Below are 21,170 nucleotides of genomic sequence, written 5' to 3'. Positions count from 1 at the left end.
CTCTGCAGCCTTCTCCAGCATGGGAAGAAGCCTCTGCCAACCAACAGAGATAAAACTTGGGTCATTTCGGTTTCTGATCTGAAACTCAACAGCCAAGTAGTAGCTGTGTCCTATATGATGCCAAGGTTTTATGTTATGGATACGGCCAGGCTGTGCCACACAACTTGAAGCTGGGTGGAAGCTCCTTGGCCCTGTTCTACTGATCAGTAGTGTGTAACCTTTTTGCCTTTAATAACTCTAATGAAGAAGATCTTATGCAGTAAACCAGTGCAATGTGTGTGGTCCTTGCAGTAGGTAAGATGTGAGTTGCAGCAGGAATGCAGGAAGGCAAATCCACTTTGACATTTTGTCCTGCTCCTGGTGGGAGCATCTCGAGAGCCACTGATGTGAAACACATATTTAGCAGCTTGGGTAGGGGTAAATCTGCTTTCTGTAGTCCTAGTCACACCCAACTGCTAATGATTGTTTTGCTGAAAGGGGTCTCTGTGTGTCCAGCTGTGGAAAACAGGATGAACAAGGGGTAAAAAATGCTAAAATAGGGTTTCCAAATGTTCTTCTGCAGCTTCTGCTTCTGAGTCTTAATGCATACTCTGGCTTAGGCTCCATTTAAGACTTTCCCCTTGGAGACAGGCTGGCAGGGCTCAGGTGTGCTGCAGAGGCTCAGGGCAAACTCATTTCACGTTAGCCTAAAGCAGCATGCCAGATGAAGAAGTATTGTGAAACTCTTGTTTTAGCTATTTACTTCTGTGTCTTTGAGAGAAGGTGATCATGAATGTAAACCCTCTTCCTTCTTTCTTTTTTATTTTTTTTTTCCTAGTATGTGCTGTTAGGATGAAAAAACCATCCCCTAAAACCCCACATAAACTTCTGAAGCGCCTATCACTGGCCAAGGATAAAAAACGTTTCTCGTTGTTAAAATAGGTATTTTGAGAGTACCATCAAGGCATTTTGGAGAATAGAGGTGTTTTATTTTTAATGAGAAGAACTAAAGAATAAAAAATGGTAGCCTTGGAGAATTGCAGATCAAAGGTTTCTTCATTGTAAAACAAATGAAAGGTTTCAGTCCTAGAAGTGATGAATAAATTGATAAATTTTTAATAAGGAGAACGGGCTATAAATGGTAATTTAATTCTTTGGGGGAGAGAATCATTTAAGCACTGTTTAAAAAGTCCAGATTTTTTTCCTGTGGAGATTATAATGATAACTGAGGGGAGGACGGGAAGAGTGTGGCCAAGGCTGTTGTGCTCAACCTCCGTGCTTGTGTCCTTCCCAGTGGTGGGAGGAGGGAGATGGATGCCTGTGTGCTTCTTGCAGAAGCTTGGTTCTGCCCTTTTCCTTTTCCCACATGCTTCTGGGGACTTCAGCCTTGTGGGGGGAAAATGGAATGCTTAAGATAAAGGGTTCAGATTTATGCTTGCCAGCCCCCCTGTGCTTTGGCTTTGCAAGAGGCAAACCCCAGTGGGGAAATGATTGGCACTGAGTGTCCTCTGCCCCAGGCCACCCCTCTGCCCAGTGCCAGGGATGCGTGGGGATGTGGGATTGAAAATGAGCCCTCATGGAAGGAGTAGATTGGCTGGAGTGCTGGTGCAGAGAGGTCTAGGGCAGCACAGGGCAGGCAGGATGGGAATGACAGTGCTGGGAGAGGAGAGCCATGGCCTTTGTTGGGTAAAGCAAGATTAGGACATGGAGACTAGAGAAGGGGCATTTAATGGCATTTGCCTGGGGCAGCTCACTGCTACCAGACTGACAGGCTGATGGGTGCTGACACATTTGCATAATAGCACCACTAATATAGGCCTTGAGGTCCCTGCTGATTGCTTCTCCATCACCCACTGCACACAGCCCTTGCATTGGGCTCATCCTCCTCTCTGTAGCTATGACCCACTTTTCACTTTCTAAACCCGATTTTATTTGTCATTTGTGGAGTAGCCTAGCCCAGCTCTGCGAGGAAACCCTGTCAGCTCCTATATGGTGTTCCTGCATGGCCAGTGGCTGGGACCACAACCCACTGCTGTGTCCCTGCCAGGGCCATGCCCTGGCACATCTGAGCTGCCAGTTTCCTAGTCTGAGTCTTCCAGCGATGCTGTCACGCTCACTAACTTTTTCTCCTTCCTTCTCTTGGTAGTGTTTTGAAAGTAAAAATAAAGAAAACAGAGGAAAAAAGGGAAATTTGCCTCTTGCTTGACATTAATTCCCTGATTCTAATCTTCATTCACGTTTCCATCCCCCGCCAGTTCTGTTCTCTTGCTTTTGTGTCACACCTTTCCCTCACCTGGTGGATGAAGAAGCTGCAGCACAGGAGTTGTGCCTGGAGATTGACTCACTTCACAGAGCCGGCTGGCTGAGCCATGCCTCATGCCCCCAGCTCACAGAGAGAGAAATGTGCCACAGCTCACACCAGTGATTGACTTCTGACTTGTTTCTGACTCCTTAGAGCAATGCAGGAAACAAAATGAGTTGTATTTCTAAGATTCAGAACAGGATCTGATTTGCAAGTGGTTGTGTCTCTATCACAGTTGAGTATCTCTGATACTTTCAACAAAATAAAAAGCATAAATTGCCCCCTTTGACATAAACAGAAAGGTATGCTAAGTAAAAGCTATTGTTTTTGATGAATGTTGCATTCTCAAATCAGTTTATACTAAAGTGGCTTAAAAGGCATGATGGGACTTATTAGTCATGGGCATAATTTTTTGGTCAGCTTTCGGCTTACAAGGAGTCACAAATGTATGTGTGCATTTTTATGTGGGCGTTCAGACCTTTGCTGTGTCACTGCATTCCTGATGGAATGCCTAAGCTCTAACAGCTGGTCACAGTGGTAGAAAGCTCCAATCTGAGAAGCAGGATTGAGCTCTCCAACTTTAACCCTGTGGGGACTGCAGGGGGGCAGTGTTAATACTGTGAGAAATTTTAAGAGTTTTATTTGTAGCTTAAATATGTAACTTAAATGCAGCACTTCCCCCCATCCCCTGTACCCTTTCCCCAGCCTAGACAGGGAAAGGTGCACCTCTAAGGTTTCATCATTTAATTTCTTAGCTTGTATCAACTTCAGGTGGTGATTGTTATTGTTATTGATTGTGATTGATCATTGTTATCATTAAGAGTGGAACTGAAGTTGATTCCACTGTACTGACCTCAGTTTTATTTTTCAGCCCCAAGGTTTGACCAAATGTTTGTTTCAGGTGCATTCTCTCACCTCTTCTAAGTACTCTTTAGCTTTACTTCATATGGCTGTTCCAACTGGTTGTTGTTAGCCTGAAATCAAACCTAACTCTTGAAGAAGGTTGAAAAATAATGTCTGGAGGTTGCATTAGTACAAAAATGGTTCACCTTGGGAAATTCATATCTATATCTAGCTCCCTGTTCTCTTTAAGAGCTTATGGGTCTGATTCAGCCTCGTGTTTATTTTGCAGCATTGCTTTGGGTAGAGCTGCTGCTGTTTTTTCACTGATGTGTGAGATCAGAGCACGCCTTGTGGAATTTAACTCTTTGCACTCACAGCAATAAGCTATGAAAGATTTGTGAGCTGATTTTCAGCCAAGTGGTATTTGCTGCTCCTATTTTTCCCCTGCCTCTTTATCAGGGCAGCAGAGGGAACTTGAACCTCTGGAGAGATGGCAGTGAATGCTCAGAAGGAGACCAGGCTGTCAGTGTAGCCTTTTTATCAAATAGGCTTGTATGAATCCACACATTTATGCAAATTTTATTCCGTTTTGACCCAGTGAAAGGTTTTGCTTCAGCAGAGAAATAAACCGTTTAAATCTCATCAGCTTGGATGTTTTAACAGTGCTAATGCACACAAACCTGTAAGTTGTATTGCCCACAGTTCCCTCCTCTCCCAGAAGCCTGGCTGAGAGAAATGTGCAGAGTAAACTAGCACAGTGAGAGTTGAGAGTTTCTACAGTGTATGTGAGGATGTCACTATCTTGAGTATATTTTAACTGGACACTTCCCCACCCCCACTCACCATTTTTTATTATTTCTAACATCTGTGTTCTAAAGGAAGACTGAAAAGTTTCTTTGTCTGGCACCCTAGAAATACCTGAATTCAGATGATTATGAATTTAATTTGCTGGCCCTTAAATACTTGCCTTCGCTAACACTGCACTCTAGTGACTTGCACCATTGTGTTTGCTGTGCTCGCTCTTATCTTCCAGATTTGTGTGCCCCTAGATATTGCTTGTTCAGCTGTTGCTGTTCAGCTTAGCTTTTCAAAGTCTGGTTGCCTGTCCATGCCCCAGCCCTCTGCTCATAGCAGAGGTTGAGCTCCTGCAGCTTTTTTCTGTCCCTCTTGCACCTGCCTGAGAGAGCTGTGAATCTACCTGTGCTGAGTGTGTGGCATTGATGGCAAAACTGCTAATGCCCCTTAATTCCAACTTTGGCAGTGATAGAGAAGTAATAACTGAAGAATTACACAGTGAGTGCTGGACAGAGCATCATTTAGTGATGTGAAATGCATTTCTTTACTAGCTCTCATACACTTGCAAAGGGCTGCGTGGTTTGTTAGCTTTCTCGTGGTTTTGGTTTTGAATAACTTTACATGAGTTTAAAGCTTAGGAAATGGAGAGAATATAAAGGGAAATACAGGAAATGTGACAGTCAATCAGATAGCATATGGAAATAAAGATTGACAGGAAAAGAGGTCATAGCCATCAACACTATTATAGCAATGTGCAGAGATAAATCCAGAATCCCTATTGCAAAACTGTTCCTTTAATTGGAAAATGGAGAATTTCTTGGCACAGTATTTAAAGTGTTGGAAGTATAAGGTATGTAAAGAGAAATGATATTTTTCTTTTTTATACACTCTTGTGTGGGGTAGCAAATGTGAAATATGGTTACTTATGACTTCTGTTCATTTAAGAGGACACTTTATTACCAGTTTTATGGCTTAAGTTTCCAAAATTAAATTCTTTATTTGTATAGCTGATATTAGATTAAATTTTATATTCATCCTTAACACAATTGGTCAGTTTGGATCTTTGTTCTTGATAGCCAAAGAATCACAGACTGACTGAGGTGAGGAGGCACCTCTGCAGGCTGTCTAGTCCGAGTCTCTGCTCAGAGCAGGGTGAGCAAGAGCAGATTGCTCACAGCCATGAGCAGTGGAACTTGGAACATTCGCATGGAGGGAGATTTCATAATCTCTCTGGGTAACCTGTACCGGTGCCTGACCACCCTCATGGTGGAAAAGTGATTTTGTGGTTTTCTCTTACCTTTAAAAAGAGTTTCCTGTATTTCAATTTGTTCCCATTGTGTCTTGGCCATAGTAATATTCCTCATGTAAACAATTTGTATTCAGCCTTTTGTTAAATTATATTGGCTCATTCATCATTGTAATTTCCTGAAAAAATTAGAATTATTTTTTTCATAGGGAATGTGGCTGAATCAGGGGAGAAATATTTTTTTTTCCAGAAATCAAAATGGGAAGTTAGGTCTTCAAAAACTAGTGTATATCATTGAATAAAAATTCTCACCACTTTCTGCCTGCCTCCTCCCCACACACCCATTTTTATATGTGAGAGGGTTCTTGATCCCCCACCACCCCATTAAGGGTTATATTGTTATATTTATGAGCAAATAATATTTTATAAGATCTTTATTATAAGTTGCCTCTTCAGTGGATGTATTATGTCATAAAATTTATTAGATACAAGATCAGATTTCTGATTTTTTAAGAGTGTCATAAAAAATGAAACTTCTGTGGGGAAAAAAGAAAGGCAGTAACACAGTAAGATCTGAAGCTTTTCCCCCACTTTCCTCTTCCTTAATTAACTTAAAATTGCACTGGACAATCCTCAAGTAATGTGCAAAAGTGGCATTTAATAGATAGAAATTATTAAGAAACTTTCAGCTGTCCTCTGGGAATATGCCTTACTGCTTCTGTGTTCTTAAGGCTGCCAAAAATATCCCCAGTAATTCTCAGACTCTTTTGGCAGATGAAGGCAGAATGACTGGTTTTACAACAATCAAGATCAGATGGTGGCAGATCTATCATACACTTATCTATATTAAGAAATATGTACACTGGGAAATAAGCCGTGATCATCCGTTCATTCTCTTTCCATCAATTTGTTGCTAGCAAGTTACTGTTAGCATTAGCATCTGTGAAAAATGGAAGACAGTAAGAGTTCACATCAGTCGTGCTCTACGTGCTTTTTATTTCAAGAATTCTTAGTGGTTTCACTGCTGTCTCAGGGAAAAAAAAAGAAATCAGTTTTCTCTCTTTCACCTAATACTGAGAAACTGTCAGACACACTTTGATACTTCCATGGCTTGAAACAGTGGTGACCACAAAGAAAAATACACCTTTCCTGCTAGGTCTTTGTATTTTCCAGTGAGAGGTGAGCTTATACTGTTGGCAAGAGAGACTGCCTTTGTTCTGCTAAGATGTATCTATCATTCTAGCCGTGGATGAGTCTTGGGAAACAAAAGCATTTAATTTTCTGTCCCAACCGAGTGATCTTGTGTGAAACTACAGCTAACACCACAAAGCATTTCTGCTGCATTTGCAGAAACAACCTTGCCTCTTTTTCTATCTGCCTGTTTCTTTTGAGGACTTCCTACACCTTTCTTTGTCATTTTTGTTTTCCTAAGGGTTTTGTTCTTAGGAATCACTTCTGCATTTTTCTTGTAGTTACCTTCAAGCAGTTTTCCAGTCCACCAACTTTTTTTTTCCAACTTTACAAGTACCAGAAGGACTTGTAAAGTAGCTTCTGCATAAGAGTCAAGTAAGCCTGATACATGCCTGTAAAATTGTAATTCCATTCATGCTGAAAATGCAAAACCTTCTCTTGTCAGTGTGTGCGCTCAGTCTTGCTGATGGTTGCTACCATCACAGTGATTTAAGTCATCTCCTGTTTCAGAATCTAATTTCACCAGCTAAAATGGACAGTAGTATCTGCATTTAAATTTAAATCAGGACAACCCTTGTTTTCCTTCATTGTCTTGAGTCAGACTCCATGTCCAGTCAGGCATCCTCTAGTCAAAGATAAATGAATTGGCTCAGATCTGAAAACTCTGACTGCGAAGTCATGCTCGTCTCAGTTTCTTTAGGTAGTTTGTTGCACAGCTACAATTCAAAGCTTGACTTTTGGCCTATCTGTCTTGTTTACTGGTCTGCATGCAAAATAATAAAAGGATTCAAAAATTCCATTTCCTTTAGTTGGAGCTTTGTAATATAAGCTATAATTACTTTCCTCTGTTTTAAAGAACTCAGGTCGGAATTCAGGAAGCAGGGATGCTGCGAGAGCCCAGAAGGTTGGTTTGTTATAATTATTCAGGAGTCTGTTGATGGGAATGCCTGCCCTGGTGTTCCCAGCATCTGGCCTGTGTCAGGCTGAGAGGGAAGCTCCATTCGTTTTTTTTTCTCTTTTTTTTTTTTTTTTTCCCTTCTGATCCAGAGGATAGCCGCAGGAGGATCCCTCCCTGGCTCCCAGCCAGACCCCGCAGCGGTGCTGCTTTCCTCTCGGTTTCCCCACGCGGTTTGTGCCTTCGCTCTGCCATCTCCTTAGCAACTCGGAGCACACCAGCAGCACACAAGCACACAGCCCCAGGGAGCTGCAGCTCTATTTGTAGGCAGCCCAGCCTGGATGAAAATTTCCAGAATGCTCTGGTAAGGCCTCTATGGGCACAAAAAACTTACGGGTCCTGCTAAAGGATCTGGCTCCTTGTCTCAAAGTCCTGCCCTTTGCAGGATGCTCAACCTTTGCAGTAAAGCACATTCTCTCTGATACATAGTGAGGATTTGCTGTTTACATAGCTGCTTATTAACATTTCAGGAATCATGTTCCCTGTAACCCAGGTTAGGAAGTGAAATGCAGGTGCAAAAACAACAGCCTGGGGTAATATCATGTTGTAACAGGCAAAGTCTCAAGGATGATGCCATGTCTATGATGTTTTGGGTTTTTTTATTTCAGGGATATGGCTTAGTGAAATCTTAGAAAACAGGAGAGGAAAATGTTTTTTCTGAGCTTTGTGGTTAGGTTTCTTTTTTTTTTAATTATGTTTCTTCGGGCTGAATTCTACATCAAAACCAAGATTTAATCACTGGTTATATTGCTTACTGTTGTTCTGCAAAGGTTTATTGACTCAAGCATTTCTCTTAGTCATGTGGCTGAGAAGTTAAATAAAGAATGTGTGGTGGTTCTAAGAGCAACTCCAGGAATTAAAGAAATAAATGATAATCAATTAAAATGGGTTTGTTTCTGACCTTGAGTAGGACACCCGTTTTCATGAACTTTTCATGTATACTGAGCTAAAACTCTGACACACCCCTGAAGGAATCCAGTATTTATTGGGAGATAATACCTTTTAAGTGAAATCTGATGAGCTTTTTCAGAGATCCTGAAGTTAGTATATATCTGGTTGTATGGCAACTTTGTACTTTTTTATCAAAATCATAATTAAAGACTTTCATGGGGTAGTGAGTTTTTTCTTTTCTTTAATCTTTGTATCTGGACCTCATATAACAGTATAGGAGAATTTTGTGTCCTGATCCTAGGGCATCCCTCCCAGATTTCCCTCATAGCCTGCATTCCCTGCAAAGGACTGCTAATGGGAATACCCTTGGAGGAAATGTCACTCCACTTTTGAAATACTCTTTGATGTTTCAAAGTCATTACTGGAATTGTTCTCCTGGACACCATGGTGAGAAGATAATGCCTGTCTTAGACTGGAGTAGCAAGGAAAGTCCAAAGCAACATTTCACCTACTCCAGTTGGTAGGAATACAGGAATTATGTGCTTTTGTGTGTGCTTCTACATGCAAGGGTAACATGGTGAGGTGAAGATGTGTGCTGTATAGGCAGGCTGATTGACAGCCCAGCTGGTGCAGATCAGTAATTGGAAATTCATTGCACATAAATCTTCTAATACTTAACATGAGACATGGGAAGGAGAATATCTGAGCTCTAAAGGAGTTAACTCTTTCAGGGCCATCTCTGAAGTTGTTCAGCTTTCCAACTAGCAAGACTGTTCAAGTATTTCTCTTTAAATCCTTCATTTCTTGTTGTAGCAAGAAGAGTGCTGATGGAGGAAAAAGCCACCACCATGTGCTTCAGTTTATAGCATTTAGGTGCACAGCCTTAAATATTTAATATTTATTTCTCTTACAAGTGCAGATTCAGATTGTCTTGGAAAAATCATCTTTGTATTTGGTGGTGAACACATTTTTGCCTCTACAAAATTCATCTTGCACATGTTGCCTGCCAATTTCATGTCTGATTTACCTGATTTGTGTCTCCACATTGGTGGGCTTATTGTATGTTTGTCCATGTGCCAGCAGACTCTGCAACTGTATTTTAAGAGGTCTGTTCATGTCTAAATATTTATATTCTTTTCCATGAGGCTGAGACTGATTGTATGTGCTAGCAACTTCATCCCTGCCCCCCCTTCTTCCCCCAGTCCAAGTGTGTGGTTTTGGTACGTTTTCCTTCTCACTTGATTTCAACACTCTGGTGATTTCCACAATACAGTTTTGAATGTATAATTGGTTTCTGGTGACCACATTTTTTTCTCATTTATTTTGGACTGCCTCTTCTGTTACGCACATATTTGTCTCTTCATTAATGTCAATGTGAATTACAGATGAGAGGCTAAGTGTGGATAAATTAGTAACTACACGAAACGGAAGGCGGCATTTAACTTTGTGAATTATTTGTGTGGGCACAGGACAGCTAATTAATACCTGAGGATCTGAACAAAACAGGCAGTGCCAGCGTGCAGGGCTCCACTGTCAGCACAGTTCACAGCGTGGTGGCTGTGGAAGATGGGCTCTATGGGGGGCAGTGCAATCCTGCTGGGGTTTTAAGGCCCACTCTTCTGAAAGTGCTGTGGGTAGGTGGAAGTGCTGGTTGTGGTTTTGGAGCCAAAAGTTGTGCTTGCTTCTAAGGAACAGTTGTCTGTGTACAGTAAATAGAAGACTGAATAGTTTGCATCTCAGGCCATAATGTATTGAGACTTCTCTTGACCCTTAAAATGGTGTAAAACAGTCCAGAATGGTGTTTCTTGCTGTAAAAATACAGTGCTTGGATGAAAGCCTTCCTTCAAGATGGGCCATGTTCTCTGCTTCACTGCCTGTGGTAACTCTTTATTCATTTATGTCAGGAGAAAACCTTTTGTCTTCAGCTGAACAACTTATGCTTTGCTTGCGGTGCCCTGCAGAAACATTACAAGAGTTTTCCTTAAAGGGAAGCACTTGGCTATTTTCTGAGCTCACTTTCAAAGTACTCTGAATTAATTATAAATGAGTAAAGCTGTCTGGCTCTTGATTACACAATTGCCTATCCTGGATTCCCTCTAATGAAATGTAAGCTGGTCCAATCGCAGTAAAACAGGAGATGCCTTCTCTCCCTCCTTGTCTTATGATCTGAGCTATTCTCAGGTCTACTGGTCTGATTTTTTTTTTAGGCTGATATTCTGCCAGCCTTACATTTCCTCCCTTCTCTCCTTGCTACCTTATTTTTATTAGTCTTTTCTTTTGGCTGCACTTAGGCCCATTCCCTGTTATAATTTCCATTGAAAGTAGTTAACATGCAGCGATACAGTGGCTTTTTGCACTGAAGTAACACAACGCATTTTATTTATTTAAAGGATTCTAAGTGCCTATAGTGTCTAAGTGTTTGACAAACACATAAAAATACACAGAAGTCAAGCACTTAGCTGCCCCAAGAGGATGGGTTTCCCTCTGTGTCTGCCAGGAACATCCATAAACCCTATTATTCATGTACCATGTAGCTTAGTAACAATTAAACTGAAGTCTGTGCTTTCTATGTGGTGAACCCTGACCTGTTGTCTCCATTGTTTGTCACAACCTGAACCTCAAAGGATATGCTGTATTTTTTCCCATTTTTCTTCTTCTGCCATCATTTTTTTAATAGTGCTATATATTATGGGCTGCAGTTCTGACTTTTGTCACATTTTCACTTGGTTTCCCACCTTCAGATGGAGTGGGAGATTCCTCAGTGCAAGTGACATGAATGTCCTTTACTCTGACATTTTTATTCTGTGTAAAATACCAGAAGTTAAGGAGCTGTGAAGTCCTGGTTTGTACTGTAATAACAGTATATAAGCTAAAGACCCCAGCCTGAGTTTTGGAGTGGAGGTCATTGAGCCCAAGCCCAATTGAATCACAGCACACATGGTGGAGATGGTGCTCCTCTGCCTTCTTCTCATTGAGTCTCTTGGCCTGGATGTCCAGCACTGCTCCTGACCTTTCTACTTGTTGAGGAAGGATGAGTTCAAAATGAGTTAGGAAAGTGGCAACCAGGGCAATGTAAATTTATTCATCCTTGCTCCTCTCCCCTCTTCCTTGCGTTGGTTTAGGGACTTGAAGACAGGCTATGAAAATGGATGAAGCTGTGAATTTTCTTCTCATGACAGTACTGTAGAATCTAAGGAAAGTGGATTTTTCTGGGCTTTGTTTTTTCATCTTTGCTGGAGACAGTAAACCAAGAGTTTGGAGGTCCTCCTGAGTCTGGCTGAGGTTTGCCTTGAAAAGTAGACTGTACCTGCTGAGTTACCATCCTCCCTGCCTTTGGGATTTGAATCCCATGTTGATGAATGTCCCAGAATTACCAGAGGGCTGATACATACCTATTACTGTGCCAGACTTGGAGTCATGTACATTGAAACTAAATTGAAAGGGGAGACTTGAACCTTTATTATTTTATCTTTTTACTGGAGTATTCTCTCTTCTACCAATCCACCAAGGTTAGACCATCCCAGCTGCCTTTTTCTTACAGGGTGCTGCATTTTTTTATCTGCTCACTTCCAGCTCCCTCTGCCAAGACCTCTAGCCCTGAAACGGCTTTTGTAGAGTATCCACAACCTTCAGGACTCATTCCCACAACTGGTGCTTGGGATTGCTAAAGTAGCATCATCCCTGAGAGTTTTAACCTTCAGCAACCATAGCAACCAGACTTGTATCCTTTGAAGAAGTAGTCCTGAGCACCAGGCACTTTAAAGACCCATGCACTTTGCTTCAGAAGATCTCCCCAAAACGGAGGGAAATTGTGACTTGATGACATTTAGGAAATAGGGCAGAACTTCTAGAACATTTGTTCTGAGAATGACCGAAACTGTCAAAATTGTAAGACAATTGCACTAATGCAACCTCTCTTAATAATGGGGACATCAATCTGGCTGTGCTGGAAGCCTGTTAGAAATAGATGTTTTTTCAGAGTGATATCTCTATTTTCTTTTTATTCCTCTCTAAATGGTAACTGAGACCTATATAGGCAAACCATACAAATATGAGGCATTTCTGGGGGGAGGGTGGGTAGGAGAAGAGGGGAAGGGAGTGGGGAAGAGCATTGGAGAGAAGAGCATTACCAAACCAGTGGAGAACCATCAGAGGAAAAAATTGTCTTCTTACCTATTACTCTGGAACTAACATGCTTGAGCTCCAGCTTGACCTTCAGGGATGTCCATCAAATGGGAGGGTGAGCTCAATAAACACCCCATCCTGGTGTGCCTGCAGATCCCCCACAAGTTGTATCTTTCCAGAACCTTCCCAGGAGACTCTCAGAGGAGGTGTCCACTTATAACAAGGAGTGGTTTTGACTACTCTGATGCAACGCATATCCTGAAAATATGCTGATGAAGGTTTTGACTGCTTGACCACAGTGACAGGGTGGTGGTGGTGGGATGTGCCAACACACTTTGAGTTCTCTTGAGCTGGCTTGCAAAAGGTGCTTAGAAAACTTGCTGCTAAAATAAAACTGGAGAAGGAGTAGAGGATGCAAGCTTGCAGTGAGCGGGAGGCAGATATCCTAGGCGTTTGCAATCTCTTGCCAAATTTATCCATCTCTTTTCCCACATTCTCTCTCCATTTCTGAGGAATGATGCTTAGCAGTTACTTTCTGTCTTTGAAGGTAATAGATGTGAGCATCTGTGATGTGGCAGAGTTTTTAATTTGAACTGTTATTAGCATGTGTTGAAGATATATATTCAAGCAAAGTGACACTTAAAATATATTCCGTGTTGTATGCCAGTATCCTGTAGAAAGGCCTGATGTATCAGTAACCAAAATTAGCAATGGAGCCATACTATCATATAATTTTCTCAGTGAAATCACAGACCACTACATAGCAATTTTCTTAGGTACTTGTAAGGCTCTTATGCATACTTATTTTCCCTTCCCACTGTCCCACGTAGGTGCTTCTTTGGTAGACTTTGGCTGCTATGTCCTAACCATCACTGCAGGCTCTTTTGGCTCTGTTAAGATACAAGTCTCTCTCTGCTTTTGAGCCAGCTCTGTCCCTATGCTGCCAAGCCATAGCAGTGGGGGAAGGTTTCCTTGCTGCAGAGAAGGAACCAAAGCGTGGTAACTCAGTCTGAATTGAGAGAAGCAATTGGAGGTGTTGTACAAAAAAACTGTTTGAGAAGAGCTCTGTCCTGTGTTCATGTTCAGAGTGAGCATGGAATAGGGATAGAGATGAGACAAACATCATGGAACCCTAAACACCTGGTAAGATGGACTGCATCAAGCTGGCAGCAGCATCAGCCCAGGCTGACTCAGTGGGGCAGGCAGATGCCCCAGGAGCTGTACTGCACTACCTGTAGCTGCCTTAGGACCAACCAAGCACTTGCAGCTGAGGAGTATGAATTTCTTCCAATGTTATTTTTAATTTTGTTTTCATTTCACTTCATTCTAGAAGAAGCTCCATCTTCCCCAGTAAATTACAGATCTTTCTAATGCTACAGTCAGAAGCATGAGAAATGTGCCAGCTGCTTTAACCAAGCTTGCCTGAATGGCTGTGTCTGCCATGAAGCCACAGTAACAGATGCATTTTCGTTGGTCAGTGGTCAGAGCTGCTTGGACCCTGATTAGATTTATGTGGTCTGTGCTGACACTTGTAGCTTCACTGTTGTGAACAGCAATGCTGTTCAGTCTTGTTTAAAATTAGGTTAGTTTTGGTTCTCTGTGCTGCAATCAGATTTTGGGTACAGTGTCATTTACCACCCTGCTCATGCAGAGCGAGAGCATATCTGGTGGGAATGGTAAGAAATAACTATTGTTTTCTAAGTTTGTGTTCTATCATATTTTGTAGGACCTTTCTCAGGAGGGTATGTTTTGCAGACCCACTGAATAAGGGCTTCAAAAATGTGAAAATTAGAACTAGTCAAGATTGTTTGGTCACTTAAAATAAAGTGCCTTTAGAGAGTTTGTTAGCATCATGAGGATGGAAACAAGAGTTCCCAATTGCCAGTTCACCAAAGCACAGTTGATTTGGCATAGAGTACAGTGAGCCCCTCGTGCCTAGCTGGGAAGTATGAACACCTTCTGAAGAGTTGGGGCATGGGAGGGATGCTGTGGGCACTGCAGCTCCATTTGGGATTGTTGGACCTCTGTGGTGGATGCTGTTGGGGAAGTAATCACCCAGCCCCACAGACTGGCAGCTGCACATTACTGAAACCCAATTTTCAAATAGCAAATTGGCCTTTTATCTTTGGTACTTGCAACATAATGGTGCAGAGCATTAGTCAGCTGAACCTCACCATGGTTTACTGCCTGGTTGTAAATTGTAATTGGCTGACTAACCTTCTCTGATGTTAAGTGCCTTAAAAGTTTGTTTTTCCTTTGTTTTAGTTTAGGTTTAGTTTCTGGCTTTATGTGTTCTCTCTGTTTATTCTGATACTAAAATGTAATTAGAAATTAAAAAGAACAAAGCAAACCTCCAACCCTACTGATGTACATTAACATGAATCATTGTCTCTTGAAAGTGTGTTTAATCCAGAGCTCTGCAACCTGATATACATTCCCTTCATTTGGTAAATATTTAAAATATCTGCAGACATTTTTTTACATTCTTGAGCAAAGACCACATCACCACGTGTTCAGCCTTGTTTCTGTTTTTGAGTATCAATGTTACAAAGCTGAGGTGTGTTAAATGTTTTCTCTTCTTTTGTAATTTCTAGTATCTATTATACTATTATGAAAGCAGATACAAATAAAGAGAGAAAAGCCTACCAATTTACTTCCCTTTTAATAAATCAAAATGAGTATATTAGAAGGAAAGTGTAAGCAACTTTAAATAGTGCCAAAGGCTGTAGTCTTTGAGAACAGTTGAATTGAGAGGTTTATATAATGAACAGAGTTGATGATGCCTGTAATAAAGTGGATTAGCTGTTAGAAATTCTGTTACACCATTTATCTTTACTTAGTTAATCTTCCATGCTTGCAATTTCAGTCATACATGCTTGGGGGTACCCAGATAGATTGTGGTTGTCCAAAAAAAAGGGCACATTTTGGTTGTCCAAAATGCTCACACTTCCCAGCGTAGTTTCCAAAGGAGACAAGAGAAAAAAAATTCATAGCTTTTCCTCTGTATCACATAGTGTTGCCCCCTTAGCAATCATTAGTTCCTACCCTAAGGTAGTAATACTGACTTCTTTCTCTTTTGGTAGCAACTCTTTTTCTTGGATCTTTCCATCTTGGACTTCTGCTAGGTATTCCTTACAGCTTACATGGAGTTGCCTTTCAAGTGAATAAAGCAAATTCTGAGCACAGTGCTTCTTCTTCCAAATAATTCTAGGCTAAACATGTCCTGTTCTGTGGATGCTGTTTGTGTGATTATCAGGGCCCCATGTCTGATGGTGGCAGCAGTGGTGGCTGTGTGTGGGGTGATGCTGATCTGCAGGGGCTGTTCCTTTCAGGTGAGATGTGCAGAGGCTATCTGGGGCAAACAAGGCAGCACAGGCAGCTCACCAGGATCTCTGTGCATGGCAGATTCTTTTTAGAAGCCTCTTGCCTGGGTCAGGGCCACGGCACATCCCTCTTTCCCTTCCTCCAGCAACAGAAGGGCTTTTTTTGTTGACAGCCAGGGACCAGGACCTTCACTGTGACATTCAGTTAAGAGGACATTGACCAATAACTTGGTCTGATCCTGGCATACTGGCTTATTTTGAGAAATGTTCTCTATCCCTTTTTCTTCACACAGAAGATGTGTCCATTCACTGAATTCCCCACTGGCTTGAAATGTCCTACCAAACAGGGACTGTAATTCTTACTGTCAAACAATCTTTAAATTATTTTCTAGTAAAATAGTGTGGATTTTTATTTGCAATAAAACTTGATAGTGAATACACATGCAGAATTTTTAAAGAGCACAGGTATTCCTCTGATACCATGAATAGTGCTTTGATTCAAACTTGAGTAGTCTAGAATGGTGATGGTATTTTTTTAAGGAGCAAAGTTTTGCTTTAAAAATATGTCAAATTCAGTTGGTTGTGTTTGAAAGAAGAACAGTCTTTGCATGTAAGGGACTTGAAAAGCCTGAAATCAGTTTCCTGCTATTCTCCAATGCATTTTGTGTATCTCCTTGGGGAGGCAATTTAGGCTTTCAGTCATCGAATCATCATCTCCAAAACCAGGATAATAAAGACATTCTTAGACCCTGGGAGTGTTGAGATGACAGACCAACTGATAGATCATTTATGGGTTCCAAGAGCCCTTCTGTGCCCCTCTGGGGCTGTAAACCTCAAACTATCCCAAAATGCAGCTACCCACTGGGTGTCCATAGCCAGTGTAGATTCAGTGCATTATATCCTTACTAAAGTGTTTTTTTGTGTAAGCAATTTGATTACCAGGGTGAGTGCATGTATGTGTTCATTCACTCTGATGTTGTCCCAAAGCAATTGCCAAGTGATTTGATCCCCTTGCTGAGAGAAGCATTTTGTCCAAGGTTTAGGCCACTTTCAGGGACACTTTAGCCAATTAGCGTTGCCTCCTAATTCAGGGTAGGGCACTGAAACAGAAATGTCATTTTGCCAACTCTGACTATCAGGTTGGTATTACCAGTGATCTCTGTATCACATTTCAAATCCAGTTTGCCGTGCTGTGGTGCTGGATCAGTAACAACTGTGAAGCATGATGATCTACATAAATTCCTGTGATTTCCAGTGAAGGATTTTTATTTTCCTCTCTTTCAAATAGTCACCTGGTGTTGTCCTGCTTAGTGCTGTGTTAATCAGGGGTACTTCTTCCCTGATCCTACTTCTTCCCTTCCCTTTGCTCAAAAAAACCCACGTCAGCTAAAGGATACTTGTGAAGTGCAGCATCTTCACCACAAATACAGGTGCAAGTACATGAGCCTGGAATTACCATAGCTCAAGAAACATGCCTTCATGTCAATAAGCAGTATAGCTACACTCTTCTGGATCTTCCCATGTAAATAAACCTTTAATTTGTGATATTTCTTGGGATAGTTGACCACTTCTTGAGATTTCTGCATGCCCCACGTTTATGTAACTATGGAGGATGTTACTTGGCATCGTAAAGAACTGGTGACAAATGGTGTGATACTTGGATCTACTCTTGTAGTCACTAACAGAAATTTGTCCTGCTGCTGGGTTTTTTCCCTCTGTTAGCTAGAGGGAGAATCATAACCTTAACAGTATTTAATTGGAGGCCTTTTGAGTTAATTAATTTAACTCTTCACTGCCTTTGATCGCATGGCTTTATGAGTATTTTTAATTGATCTTATTTGTATGGAAATGTAATCTAACATTAATTTAACAAGATGGATTCAAATCAGTGGTCAACCCCGCTGTTCAATCAAGGATATTGCTCAGTGCTATTTTTTGGGTTTAATTTGAAGGTTATGGCCACCCCAGAAACAAAAAAGGAAATGCCGCTACCGGTGCTGAAATCCTGTAATTGTAGGCAGTTTTCACTGATGAATACTCTCAGCTAGGAATTGTACTGGCCACAGCAAATAAATATGGCTTTCTTCCCTTTCTACTGACTTTTACAAATACAAATAGAAATATGGAAAGGAGACCACTTAACCTGTGAATTTCAGTCCAGCTGGATTTAAGCAAACCACCCATTTATTCTTAGATTAATGGCTTGCAGGCAGACTCTATCAGTTGTGGACTGTATTGTATTAATTTGCAACTGCAACAGTTAATGCTAATAATTGCTTTTCCTCAATAGAGAGAGCCTGTAGTAGGTTGTTTTTACATGGCAATCTGTGATTGATAGATCAGGGAAAACAGGACCAAAGAAGGTTACTGCCTCCCAACAACTTCCCTCTTCAAATTGAAATAATTTGCAATTTGTAGGATGCCTTGCCACACGTGCTTCAGGAATGAAGCAGTAAACACACTAGGCTGCATTCCCTTAAAGCAGTGAACCTCTTACTGCCTTTCTTTCACCAAACCAAACAAGTCGTGTTGTTGGGAGTCCATTGAAAACAAGTGTGCTGGCGAAACAGTCCCCAGACCCCTTCAGCAAACTTCCTGTACGGTCAGGCAGCGGACCTGATGAAAGAGCCTGTTTGTGAACCTTTGGATTCCTTCCATTGATTTGTAAATCCACTTTATTAAAGTACTGCCGAAGCTAGTGAAATGAGCAGCCAAGGGCTCCCATCAAGTTCCTAACAAAAATCTGATGCAGCTTGGATCACTGGTACTGGCACATGCTTTTGAAATAGTTTTTTTTTTTTTTTTTCTGCTGCGTTGGATCATTTCGAGACTGGGGGAGTAGAGACGTAGGAGGAAAAATGCAGTCTCCATCAGCCACACATTATATGGCTGCTTTATTTTTCAATGCTGCTAAAAGTCCTCTTATTTAATATCGATCATACCAAGGAGCCAGCAAAGAACAGTGTTAATTGGGTCCACTGGAATTCTTGTCCCTTGGGAGAGAGAGCTTCCTAGGCAGGGAGGGCGGAGGGAAGGAGGGAGGGAGGGAGAGGAGGAGGGAGGCAGGCAGGCAGGGAGGAGGGGACCCACTGTGCGCAGCATAAAATGTAAGTGCACTAGACATCAAGGCTTCTGCTTGCATCGCTGGGAAGCAGTCGCGGCGGTTCCCACCCGCCCCCCTTTCAGAAATTAGCCAACTATTTTTGTTCTTTTTTTTTTTTTTTTAAGTCTGGTAGTTGTTCTTGAATTAGCAGCTCCTTTCTTTTATTTTTCTTTGCTTTTTCTTCCCCCCTCCCCATTTGCGGAGGGCTTTTTTTTTTTAATTTGAATTGTTTTCCTCTCCTTTCTGCAAAGCTGCAAAAGCTCTGCTTTGAAAACTGCTGCCCCAGAGTGCAGTTGCTTAGCTGTCCTGTCAGCATTGTTCTAATGCTCATTCCATATGTATGTCACATAGGAGCAGTACCCTCCTCCTCTCCCTTCCCCCCAACCATGCATTTGATTTTTTCCCCCTAAAGACCGAATTTTTTTTTTATTTTTCCAAAGGAGCTTGCAAACAGGGAAATTCAAACTGAATGTCTCTGTGCTGTGGTTACTTATATAGCCAAGACCACATTTCTCTTAGAAAAAGTGTTTGCTCTGTTCCTTCTTTTCCCTACTCTCTCTTTTTCTTCTCTATAAGCACAAAGGCTTTAAAAACTAAGATCTATAGTTCCTTTTGCCTTTTTTTTTTTTTTTTTTTTTTGCGTTACCGTGACAGCATGTATCTCTGTTGCTGAAGAATGAAGCAGGCAGGCTGGAGGTTTTTTATGTTCAGTGCTTTTGGGACCGCTAAAAAGAAGTCTGCAGAGAAATACGTACAGCAGCTGTGCCAAGTGAGTTTCTCATGACTGTTATCTGTCACTTATTCTGACTAAAAGGTAAGGGGTTCTTTAGTATTTTTGTTAAAGTCTTTGTGCATTGTTTTTGTGGTGTCATTTGACATGTGCAACTCTGTGGCTCAGGAGGGAGGTGGGTTGTGAAGATTTTTGTGTTAAGGTATTATAGGTCACCCAAGCAAAGCTCTTTGCATCCAGAGGAGAAAAAAAGATCTTGTTTCTTGGGATTGTTTCCCTTTTCATCTCAAATGGTTTCTCCAGCTTAGCTTGCTACTGATTGAGACATAAAGCTGGGGCATTATCACTGCTGCTTATCTTTTCTGGTGCTCTTTCTCTACCTGGGGAGCTCACACACCCAGTTGGTGTGTGTGTGCGCAGATGTGGAGTAAGGCATAGCCCTGGTGCATGGCAAACACTTGGCAACGTGCACGTTCTCCTCTCTAACTGTAACTAAATGTCTTCAAGCACCCCTCTCAAGGTAAGAATGCCTTAGTTCAGCACACTGCAGCTTATGCCTGTTTAAAATTATTACTTGGATTACAGTGCATACTGTGGAAAGTTATTAGTTTCCACAGAGACCAGTTTAATTGGGGGGTATGTGTGCAGCGGTTCTGTTTTGTGCTTTCCATACACTACTTGTGGGGGAGTATGAAATGTTATTTTCTTCTTAATTCTTGGGAAGGGTGAAGTTTACAGTGTCTGTTAGGCATTGCAAATGAAGTTATAGCTGAAATCGATTAAAGCTGTGGAGAAGCATAGCCTTACAAGGCTCTTCAACTTAGCCTGAGAGTCAGAAGATACTTTATTAAAATATTTTTTTGCTCTGCATTGTAATATGCAGAATTATATGCAGGAAGGCATCTTCCCCAAGAAAAATTAGCAGTGAATGATGCCTGGACTGGATCATTATGTCATTTATGTGTTAGAAACCTGTTTAATCCACAACCTTGGTGCACACTGCTTTTTTGTGCATGTGTGCTGGATGCATCTTTCAACAGCCTCTTAGTTCAAGAGGGCATTGTTTTATAAAATGTGTTAATGCGTTTCTGCTTTGCAGGCAGGCAGAAGTGCTCTCTGTAACTGTCCCCTTAGCTGTGACATAGCCCATTATTTGGCATTTTGGAAAGGGCTGATTTTAGGGCTTGCTTTGCTTTCTTTCAGTTATTTGTGTTCTTACTTCTTAGCTGTTAGTTCTCTGCATGGAAAATATATCTTAAGTGTGCTCATTTCTCATGCTTTGCAATCATAAGTGGCTGAGACAGTTGAGCAACCTGATTTAGTGGTGTCGCTTTACCAGGAATGTTGCATTGCTTATTTGAATAACCAGGAATTCCACCAAATATGTAATTACTTTGAAAACAGTCTAAAAATACAAAGTGTGAAGGAAGAGAGAAAGTCCTGTCTGCAGGCATTCATTTCTTTCTGTACTGTGGCTGTTTATAAACGTTATTAGGTATTTCCTAACACATGCTTTGTGACTCTTATTTTCCCATCATTGTTGCATTATATCAGCAATGAGAAAACAGTCATTTAGATAACAGGTTTTCATTGATATCCTTTTTATAACATAGAAAGCAGTATAAGAAGCAGTAATAAGTTAAATTGGCATCTGCTAATTATGCTGAATACAGATTGTGAGCTCTTC

General features: G+C 41.3%; 1 protein-coding gene across 10 annotated transcripts in view; it reads left to right on the top strand.

Moving 5' to 3' along the window:
* Window positions 1–21,170, top strand: part of FAT3 (FAT atypical cadherin 3) — a 400,048-nt gene that overhangs the window by 47,198 nt on the left and 331,680 nt on the right. For 6 of the 10 annotated variants that reach the window (XM_077174000.1, XM_077173997.1, XM_077173999.1 and 3 more), the window contains exon 1: window positions 18,889–19,567. The exons of 1 other annotated variant lie outside the window; for it this stretch is intronic. The gene's annotated coding sequence lies outside the window, so the exon portion shown is untranslated. Of the gene's footprint in view, window positions 1–18,885; window positions 19,568–19,912; window positions 20,004–21,170 lie in introns of those variants that run through there. 3 more of the 10 variants (XM_077174001.1, XM_077173994.1, XM_077173993.1) reach the window with 3 other exon arrangements.

This window comes from Agelaius phoeniceus, chromosome 2 (genome assembly GCF_051311805.1).
Source record: "Agelaius phoeniceus isolate bAgePho1 chromosome 2, bAgePho1.hap1, whole genome shotgun sequence".
NCBI lineage: Eukaryota > Metazoa > Chordata > Aves > Passeriformes > Icteridae > Agelaius > Agelaius phoeniceus.
This window is presented reverse-complemented; position numbering and strand designations above follow the sequence as displayed.